The sequence below is a fragment of the Triticum dicoccoides genome, chromosome 7B, assembly GCF_002162155.2.
Source record: "Triticum dicoccoides isolate Atlit2015 ecotype Zavitan chromosome 7B, WEW_v2.0, whole genome shotgun sequence".
NCBI classification, from domain to species: domain Eukaryota; kingdom Viridiplantae; phylum Streptophyta; class Magnoliopsida; order Poales; family Poaceae; genus Triticum; species Triticum dicoccoides.
In genome coordinates this window covers 74,869,029-74,878,932 of record NC_041393.1, presented here as the reverse complement: position 1 = coordinate 74,878,932, position 9,904 = coordinate 74,869,029, and positions in this window count along the sequence as shown.

The window sequence follows — 9,904 nt, the reverse complement described above, 5'->3', positions numbered from 1 at the left end:
TTTGTATTCCCACATATAGGGCATGGACAACACATAAAACCATTATGCTTGTTTTCCTCAGCCACTTCGAGAAAATCATGCATGCCCTTAATGTACTCGGAGGTGTGTTTTTCACCATACATCCATTGTCGGTTCATCTGTGTGCATTATATATAATTAAGTGTGTCAAAAACCATTACAGAACATCATGAATAGATAATTAAGTGACCAAATTTATAGAAGTTCATCATCATATTAAAACCAAAGTACATACATAGTTCTCATCTAACAACATATAGCTCTCCAGAGCATCTAATTAATTAAACCATACATTGAAACTATGTAAAACATTTCAATGCGAAAACAAATGCGATTATAATCGCAACCAAGGTAACAATTGATGTAACGACATAATGATACCAAGCCTCGGTATGAATGGTATATTTTCTAATCTTTATAATCTTCAAGCGCATTGCATCCATCTTGATCTTGTGATCATCGACTACATCCACAACATGCAACTCCAATATCATCTTCTCCTCCTTAATTTTTTTAGTTTTTCCTTCAAGAAATTGTTTTCTTCTTCAACTAAATTTAACCTCTCGACAATAGGGTCGGTTGGAATTTTCGGTTCACATACCTCCTAGATAAATAAACTCTATGTCACGTTGGTTGGCATAATTGTCATCAACAATAAATGAACCAAATAGTTATAAAGATAATATATACCACATCTGAATCATAGACAAGACGAGGGCCGACGGGGGCGGATACCAAAACCATCGCACTAAATAATAAGAAGCAATAATAAAAGTAAGAAAATTATACAAGTATCTATATAAACATACAAGTAAGAATTTTTTTCTTTCAAAAAGAAGGTAAGAACAAGAGGCTCACCACGGTGGTGCCGGCGACGAGATTGGCGTGGTCGATCGACGGCAGTGAAGACGGGGACGGGACATGACGGACGCTAAACCTAGACAAATATTGAGGAAAATGGAGCTTGGAGGTCGAGCTTGGAGAGGAGAAAGCTTATGTAGTGTGGTTTGGGCATTCCATCGAACACCTCGTCTGCATAAGCGGTGAGCTAGAGCACCACAAAGCTCTCCCCTCGCCGGCCAGGAAAAACAGAGTAGTGGAGGTGCTTTGCTCGCGGGCGAGGGGTATATATAGGCAACTCATTGGTCCCCATTCGTCGCACCGACCAGGACTAAAGGTCCCCCTTTCGTACTGGTTCATGCCACGAACCGGGTCCAATGGTGGTGGGACAGGAGCGAGGACCATTGGTCCCGGTTCGTCCCACCAACCGGGACCAAAGGTCCCAGATGAACCGGGACCAATGCCCCCACGAGGCCCGGCAGGCCCATGGCCTCACGAACCGGGACCAATGGGCCCATGGGTACCGGTTCATGACCGAACCGGGACTAATGGGATTATCTGGCCCGAACGTATGCCCTGTTTTCTACTAGTGTATCTTCTCTATGTCAGAATCATCTGTATGGATTTCCCTTTTTTTGGGTTGCCGCTCGTGCACTAGTTCAGAATTGCCGGGTCTACCGTCGATGCCCGTAAACTAGGCACTATTCCTATGGTTGGGGTCATTGTGCTAAAGCGCCTATGGAGGGTGGTTCATGTCCTAGGGCTTGTTGTGCATGTGCCTGACGGCAGTTGATTGGGCGCTTGAGTTTGGTGGGTTGCGACTTCATTGTTCCAGTGTGTGTGTGAGTTTTGTTCCCTGTATTGCATTGGCATTATTTTTCGGTGTCGCTACCATTTTGTTGTGGTGTTGTGGAATGAATGGACGTTTTGAGTCATGCAAGGCGTTGGATTTTGCATTTTGGTACAAAGGCTAGAGAACTAGGTGCTTCATATTTACTTTTGTCGTCAATTAGTAATTAATTTAAATGTCATGAGAATTAACTATGCGCTTACGTTTTGTCAATTCAACAGAATTTCAATCAAACAACCATCTGATTGGATTCCATGTAGATGCTCGGTATGTTTCAGCCATGGGATACCCGGCCCGACCCAGTCTTGCCAATGGGTCGGGCCCGGACCTAGATTTTGAGCCTGAATGCCAGGATGCGCGAGGCTTGGGCTTGACATTTGCGCGTTTTAGGAAAGAGGACCAACCTGAGTCCCGACGGGATATTCCACTAATGGGCTGGGCTTGGGCCTAAAATCAAGGCCTGAATGCCGGGTTGGGCGATGTTTTCTGTTGTGGGCCTTTTTAGGTCCGACCCAAGGTCCGGGCCGGCCCAGGATATGACCAGTTATAGTTCCCATATAGACCAAAGGAGGGTTCTTATAAGTTTGATGATGGATTGATGCTATGGTACCACTATAATGGTGGGAAATAACCGCTTTAATGGTGTTCTGTTGCAGCCATGGTGGTATTTGGCTCAGCTAAAGTTCATTTTCAAATTTTTGTGTACTTCAGCATCATACCTACATGTAAAAATTATTGGGAGAATAAATGTTGGAGTTTTAATGCTAAATGCTATACCATAGCCTACAATCGGCATATATTGTGCTTACTATTTATGTTAATAAGGCCTTGCAAAATTAGATAAAAGTACTTCATGCATCAATAGTTGTGAGATAATTTCTCAGTGGAGTTGCATGGTTCTGCATATTCCTGCAACCCACCTAAAATTTTCATCAACAAATTGGCCGTCCTTTTCTTTCCACAAATTTTTGTTTCTCTTTATACAATTTTATGGCATTGATATCATGTATTTCAGTATTCCTACAACCTGGTAGGCTTTTTAGTAACCACATTTGTACTAATATACAGGATAAATGATGGATCCCACTTAGTGCTGCTGGTGTGTGCCCATTGTCATGGTACTGGAAGGAGCTTACTAATTAGAGCATGTTCGGTAATCCATCACTGCGCAAAATCCTGGGCTCCTGCTCCTCCGAGTGAATTCTCGCTCCTTGATAGGTTGTGCGAGCCAGAAAAACTTCTGCCTCACTCGCTCCACTCCGCTTCGTGAGTTGGGCCGAAAGCCAAATAATATGGCTTGTGGCTTGTGCTAATAGGAGGTTGGTAGGGCTAGAGGCCCGTTAGGGGTTGAACCAGCATGGTTTGATAAAGAAAACTGTGACAAGCGCGAAAGACATAACTCTATCGAACCGGTATGTTACACTTTTGGTGGCATTCCCTTGTAAATTCGACAAACTTCTTAGTTTTCTGGACCTGCAAGTCACCTCTTTCCTCGCTCCACGATTTTCAACTACTGCCTGCCCCGCTCCACTCTGTTGACTCTGCGGACTTACATCGTTTGGGCCTGCTCTACCTACTCCAGGAGCGGAGTTGTGGAGCAGAGAGAATCTGAACAACCTTTTAGTAGCAATCATCAAGAATTCTGATTGTCATCTTCAGCCAGCCCACCAGATCAGGTTTATAGTACAACGAGTACCTAAGTCATATGGTTCTATGTACATTATATATATTGATGAGCATCCTCTATAACACTAAGCTCCCTAGTTTTAAAGAGCTCACATTCAATTGATGTCTCCACTTGAAATTGGGTCACCCAATTTTGACCGGGTCAACAATTTCTCACAACTTTCTCATTCAATTTTATAACACTATAAACTATGTTTCCTAATTTTTTAGGCCTCACAATTAATTGGATCTTCAAATTAGGATTGGGTTACCCAATTTTGACCAGATTAATAATTTCTGAAGGAGCTCTCCCATTCAACTCTTTTAATTCTGTATACGTTCTCTAATTTTGGAGCTCTTTCATTTGGTTGAGATATTCAATTTTATATTTAGTTTACGCTTTTCGAATCAATCAGCAACAATCGGCCTATAAAAACATATTAATTCAGCGCACCTTCCCACCACCTAGAAAGAAGAAAGCAACCATGTGATATTATAGCATCAATATAGTACATGCAGCCACCAAAACAGAAATTTCCCTATATAAATATACGTTGGTTAGCGGATAACACATACCGCACTATGAAAGTCTCATCAAATCACCAAATTATAGAATCATCTCCCACATCCGCCAAACTAAATATTCCATAAGTTCCAAAATATGAAGGGTATTAGTTTTTTGGAAAATCAAATGTCTTTAACTTTGAGCAAGTTTAGAGCAAAAAATATTGACATCGACAATATTAAACAATAAAGTATGGAAATTCATTTCATGATTAATCTATCATGCCAATTTAGTATTATGGATTTTGATATATTTCTTTACAAGTTTGATCAAACTTAAATAGTTTGACTTTAAAAAAAGTTATATACCTTATATTTTACAACATAGTACATTTTTTAATGAAATTCAACAACACAAATAGCGCAGCAAAGCGTGTCCAACCCTTCTAGTATACTATTATTATTGATTGAAGAAGAGATAAATAGATGCACGCATGCCACTAAACATACACCTCCACAAAAAGTTCATCTCTTCAACGCGTATATGATTGCAAAGGGTGCGTGTAAATATGAACACTAGGATATAGTAAGTGCAGCCATGCACCCACAACTGCATCACTCCATGCTATAAGCCTACAACACTAGTCCTATTTGTAGCATGATGTAAACTAAAACTACTCTATTCTAGAATAATTAGAGTAGTTGTAAATCCCTTAATTCTTCTGCAAAGAGATAAACCTACCACCAATTAGGATTGAAGGGAGTAATGTAGTAGATATAATTTCCTTTTAGGTAGATAAGTTGCATCCCAAAAGACACTATATGCCTGAGTACAGTTGTGTCAATTACCATGTGACCCTCGTACTGTCGGGTTGTTGCAACACATCAAATCACACTTCAGTTGCTCTCCTTATAAACTGGGAGAGAGAGGATTAACTTGGTTGCTTTTTGATAGTATGTTGTCCATCCAAATATGTGCTAGTGAAATAGAGTTTTATTTTTAAATTCAATCAAAACCTTGCAACTATTTTCTTCTCGCGCACATGGTGGGAGTAGGACTAGGAGGCATCGGAGAGTACAAAAGCACATATAAGCATGCTGAAAGTTTCAAAAATCTAGCGTGCTAGAGTCTGAAGCAACCGGCATCAATATTTGAGGAGGTTGGGGGATCAAAATCCATGGCACATAATGGGGGTGTACATGCCTGTGACATTGGTTTTGTAGGGAGGCCGGGCACCTAGATCCACCCAAAGGATCATCTTCCCATTAGGTGGACATGGGACATGTGTGGGAATTTTGCAAAGCGTTTGCGTCATCAGGTACCAGGCGCATAAAACCAATACAAGTTCTTACATAAAGTTCATACACACTTATTATCATAAAACAACATACAAACTCTCTAGCTAAAGTATTTAAATGCAACAACAAATGCGATCAAGATCGCAACTAAGGTAACAATTGATCCAACAACATAATGATACCAAGCCTTACCATCAATGGCGTATTTTCTAATCTTTCTAATCTTCAAGCACATTTTCTCCATCTTGATCGTGTGATCATCGATGACATCGACAACATACAACTCCTGTTTCATCTTCTCTTCTTCAATTCTTTTTAAATTTTCTTTCAAATACTCATTTTCTTTTTCAACTAAATTTAACCTATCGACAAGAGGGGCGGTTGGAATTTCCGGTTCACATACCTCCTAGATAAAAATATCTATGTCAACTTGATGGGCATAATTTGTCATAAACACGAAATGCAACAAATAGTTATAAAAGAGAATATACCACATCCGAATTGTAAACCAGACGAGGGCCGACGGAGACGGATATCAAAACCATGCCACTATGTATAACAAACAACGTACGGGGTAAGAAAATTATACAAGTAACTATATATCTAAATAACACAAACATGATTTTTTATAAAAAAGATAAGAAAAGGAGGCTCACCATGGTGGTGCCTGTGACGGGACGGTGTGGGCGATCGACGGTGGTTAGGACGGGGACGGGAAGGCACTAAATAAACCACACCTACATATGCAAACTAAGAGTTAATTTGAGCTCAAACTACATATAAATCAAATAAACTACCATATATAATTACTCCCAAAGTAAAACGCACAAATCACTATATTTATAGAGCATTGCAAGAGCTAATCTAGCAATGAGAGATAAAAGGACAAAGTTACTAACCTTTGTGATCATTTGGATGGATGGGGGGCCTTCAAAACTTGACAAATTTTGGGAAAAATGAAGGATGAGCTCAAGCTTTGGGGAAGAACAGAGAGGAGATCGAGGGGAAAGGGGAAGAACATAGCAAGATCAATCACGGGCTGGACGAAGGGTTTATATGGGAAAACATTTAGTCCCGGTTCAAGACACAAACCGGGACTAAAGGTGAGCCTCTAGTACCGGTTTGTGCCACGAACTGGGACTAAAGGGACTGGAGGGACCCCAGCCTGAAACCAGCCTGCCACCATCCCTTTAGTCCTGGTTCGTGCCACGAACCGGTACTATAGGTTAAACACGAAGCGGGGCTAATGACGCCCGCCCGCCTAGCTGTTCGAACCGGCACTAATGGTCACATTAGTGCCGGTTCGTTTACAAACCGGGACTAATGTGTCTCACGTAAAGTAGTTTTTCTACTAGTGCATGATACGTCTCCAACGTACCTATAATTTTTGATTGTTTCATGCTATTATATTATCCATCCTAGATGTTTTATATGCATTTATATGCTATTTTATATGATTTTTGGGACTAACCTATTAACCTAGAGCCCAGTGCCAGTTTCTGTTTTCTCCTTGTTTTTGAGTTTTACAGAAAAGGAATACCAAATGGAGTCCAATTGACGTGCCAATTTTTCATGATTTTTTATGGACCAAAAGAAGCCCCTGGAGTGAAAGAGTTGGGCTAGAAGAGTCTCGGGCTGCCCACGAGGGTGGGGGTGGGCCCACCCCCCTGGACGCGCCCCCCTGTCTCGTGGACAGCCCGAAGACCTCCCTGACTTGTTGCCGACGCAAAAATTCCTATAAATACTAAAACCTCCAAAAATAACCTAGATCGGGAGTTCCGCCGCCGCAAGGCTCTGTAGCCACCAAAAACCAATCGGGACCCTGTTCCAGCACCCTGCCGGAGGGGGGTTCCCTCACCGGTGACCATCTTCATCATCTCGGCGGTCTCCATGACAAGGAGGGAGTAGTTCACCCTCGGGGCTGAGGGTATGTACCAGTAGCTATGCGTTTGATCTCTCTCTCTCTCTCTCTCTCTCTCTCTCATGTTCTTGATTCGGCACGATCTTGATGTATCATGAGCTTTGCTATTATAGTTGGATCTTATGATGTTTCTCCCCCTCTACTCTCTTGTAATGGATTGAGTTTTCCCTTTGAAGTTATCTTATCGGATTGACACTACTAGGAAAAGGGCTATAGATAGGACTGATTCTAATGGCGCACCAGGTAAGTAGTGCGCCACTACTATATACTAATGGCACATGGGTTGCTCGTGCGCCATTAGTGTGGAAGACACTAATGGCGCACCGTGCTCACGGTGCGCCACTACTATTGATTTTTTTTCTTCCCATTTTTCCATACAAACTAATGGCGCAGGGATGGCAAAGTGCGCCATTACTAGTTAGAACTAGTAATGGCGCACGACCGAGACAGTGCGCCATTAGTATATAATATTTTTTTACTTTTTTGCAAACCTACTAATGGCGCACTATGCCAAAGCCCAGTCGTGTTTATACCCGAAGCCAAATCCAAGACCGCGGGCACAAACGTCACCGTGAAAAATGAGCCATGGGTTCTGGCTTCCCAAGTGGACCAATGCTTCTTCATTACCGACCCGCCAAAGCCCAGTCGTGTTGTCATGAGGAGAGGCAAAAGGAAGATCATGGGAATGGATGGAGTAGCCAATGAGCAAGACTTTGACAAGTAGGGCGACCCGAAGATCGAACATGACGACGACGATGAAGTAGCAGCACACACCACAAGAAGAAGCAGGACCACCCTACCTAAAGGACGTCCGTTCCACAGAAGAACTCCATTTGCGAAAAAGAAGGGCAAGAAGATCGTAGTCTTCATTTCTCGATTGTATTTCATGGGCACTTTTTGATATCATGAATATTTTTAAATGTCATGGGAACTTTTTGAATTCTCGATCCCCCTCCATCTTGATCTCGATCCCCCTCCATCTCGATCTCGATTCCCCCTCCATCTTGATCTCGATCCCCGCACCCTCCCCCGCTCCACCGCCGCCGCCGATGATATTTTCAAGTAAGAAATTTGAACATATTTTTTAAAAAAATATTACTGTTTTTATAAAAAAATATTACTGTTATGATTTAAACAAGTTTGAACATATTTAAACACAAATAAATATTAAAACAACATTTAAAATGCATAAAAAATATTGGGGAGCCTGTGAATCGAACCCAGGACCTGCTGGTGTGTGTGCTGCGTGCTGACCAGTCGGGCTAGTGGGTGGGTTCTAGTGTAGATAGGGTTAGGTTGTAGATATGGTTATTGGGCTAGATTAAAACAAAATTCTAATGGCGCACCATGGTGTGTTGCGCCATTAGAATAGTCATACTTATGGCACACGACTGGACGGTGCTCCATTAGAACCCTCCCCCTAGCTATCCTCCCTCCCTTCGACCCTCTCTCCCTCGCCACCAGATCCACCCGCGCGCTGCCCCGACCCACGCCGCCGCCGCCCCCGCGCCTCCATCTCCGTCGCCGCCCCCAGTCAGCCCCTGCCCTGCCCCCCATCACCGTCCGCTCCCAATCCACCCCCTCCCTCGCCTTCACCGCACCCACCCACCCCCTCCCTCGCCTTCCCAGCCCTCGAGCTCCACCGTGCGAGGCGACAGGCAAGGCGGCAGGCAGAATCTGCTTCAACACCGGGTCGGCGAGCCGCGGAACCAGGGTGCGACGGCGCTCGACCCCTCCACCCCCCTCCACCTCTTCTTCCCCGGGTCGCCGCTGTCTTCCTCAACTTCGGCCACCTCTATTGCTACTAAGCTGTCGCAGGGCCTCCTTGCGCCTCCCCGGTGAGCTTTGCCTCCTCTCCCCTCTTCCTTCTCGCTAACACTCTGTTTGTCCAGCAAATCAGCGATAATCCTGTTGATTTCGGCTGTAGTATTTCAATCCAATAGTAGCGCTGAACGGCAGTGGCATTATTCTGTTTGAGTTGTTAGTTTTTCCCATTTCTCGTTCAGTCAATTCAGCCAAATGCTAAACCTTTATACAGAGAGATGGAAACAGATGCTTCCTGTGTAGTATAATTTTTTTACTAGGTTGCCAGAAGAGGGGGGCTTACAGGTAAAACTACCGGGAATTGTTATGCACAAATTGCTAGTGGTTGCTTGGCCACTCACTACAACTAATTTCACATAACCAAAATGATAAAAAGGGAGATGATGGCAACCAGTTTAGAAAACATTGTACTAGTGAGTGGTAACTAGTTTGAAGAAAATTGTAAATAAGATTCCAGCAAATTAGTGATCTAATTGTGATAATCCTGCTCACATCCCCACTTGCAGCAGAGGCAGGCAATGCCTCTATATGCTCTGTTTTACTGCCTAGCTAGAGCACAAACCTAGCCCCAGTTGTGTATTCCCAATTGCTAGTGGTCTAACTGATGTTCCCCTAGTTGGGTGAGACTGACTTGGCTCTTTCTTGGAGGACACAAATCAAACAAGTGTTGTCAGTTTTTGTTTGAACTTCAAAGAGTGTTGTGACTTGGCTCTTAATCAAAAGACTGTTGTCAGTTTTTGTTTGAACTTTGTTTGACTGGAGGAAATTACTCTTAAATGCTAGTCCTACTCTGGTGGAGATTTTTCTTGTCCTGAGTTACACTGAAGATATTTTTCTGATAATATTATTTGCTTCACTTAGTCATTGATGGTCATTCAGTATGAAATTACAACCTGCAGGTATTGGTTGGAATGTGTAACTACAATTTACAGGGGAAATGTTTGCAGTTAAGTTATGTGGTTGGAAAGATCATGTGTCATTGT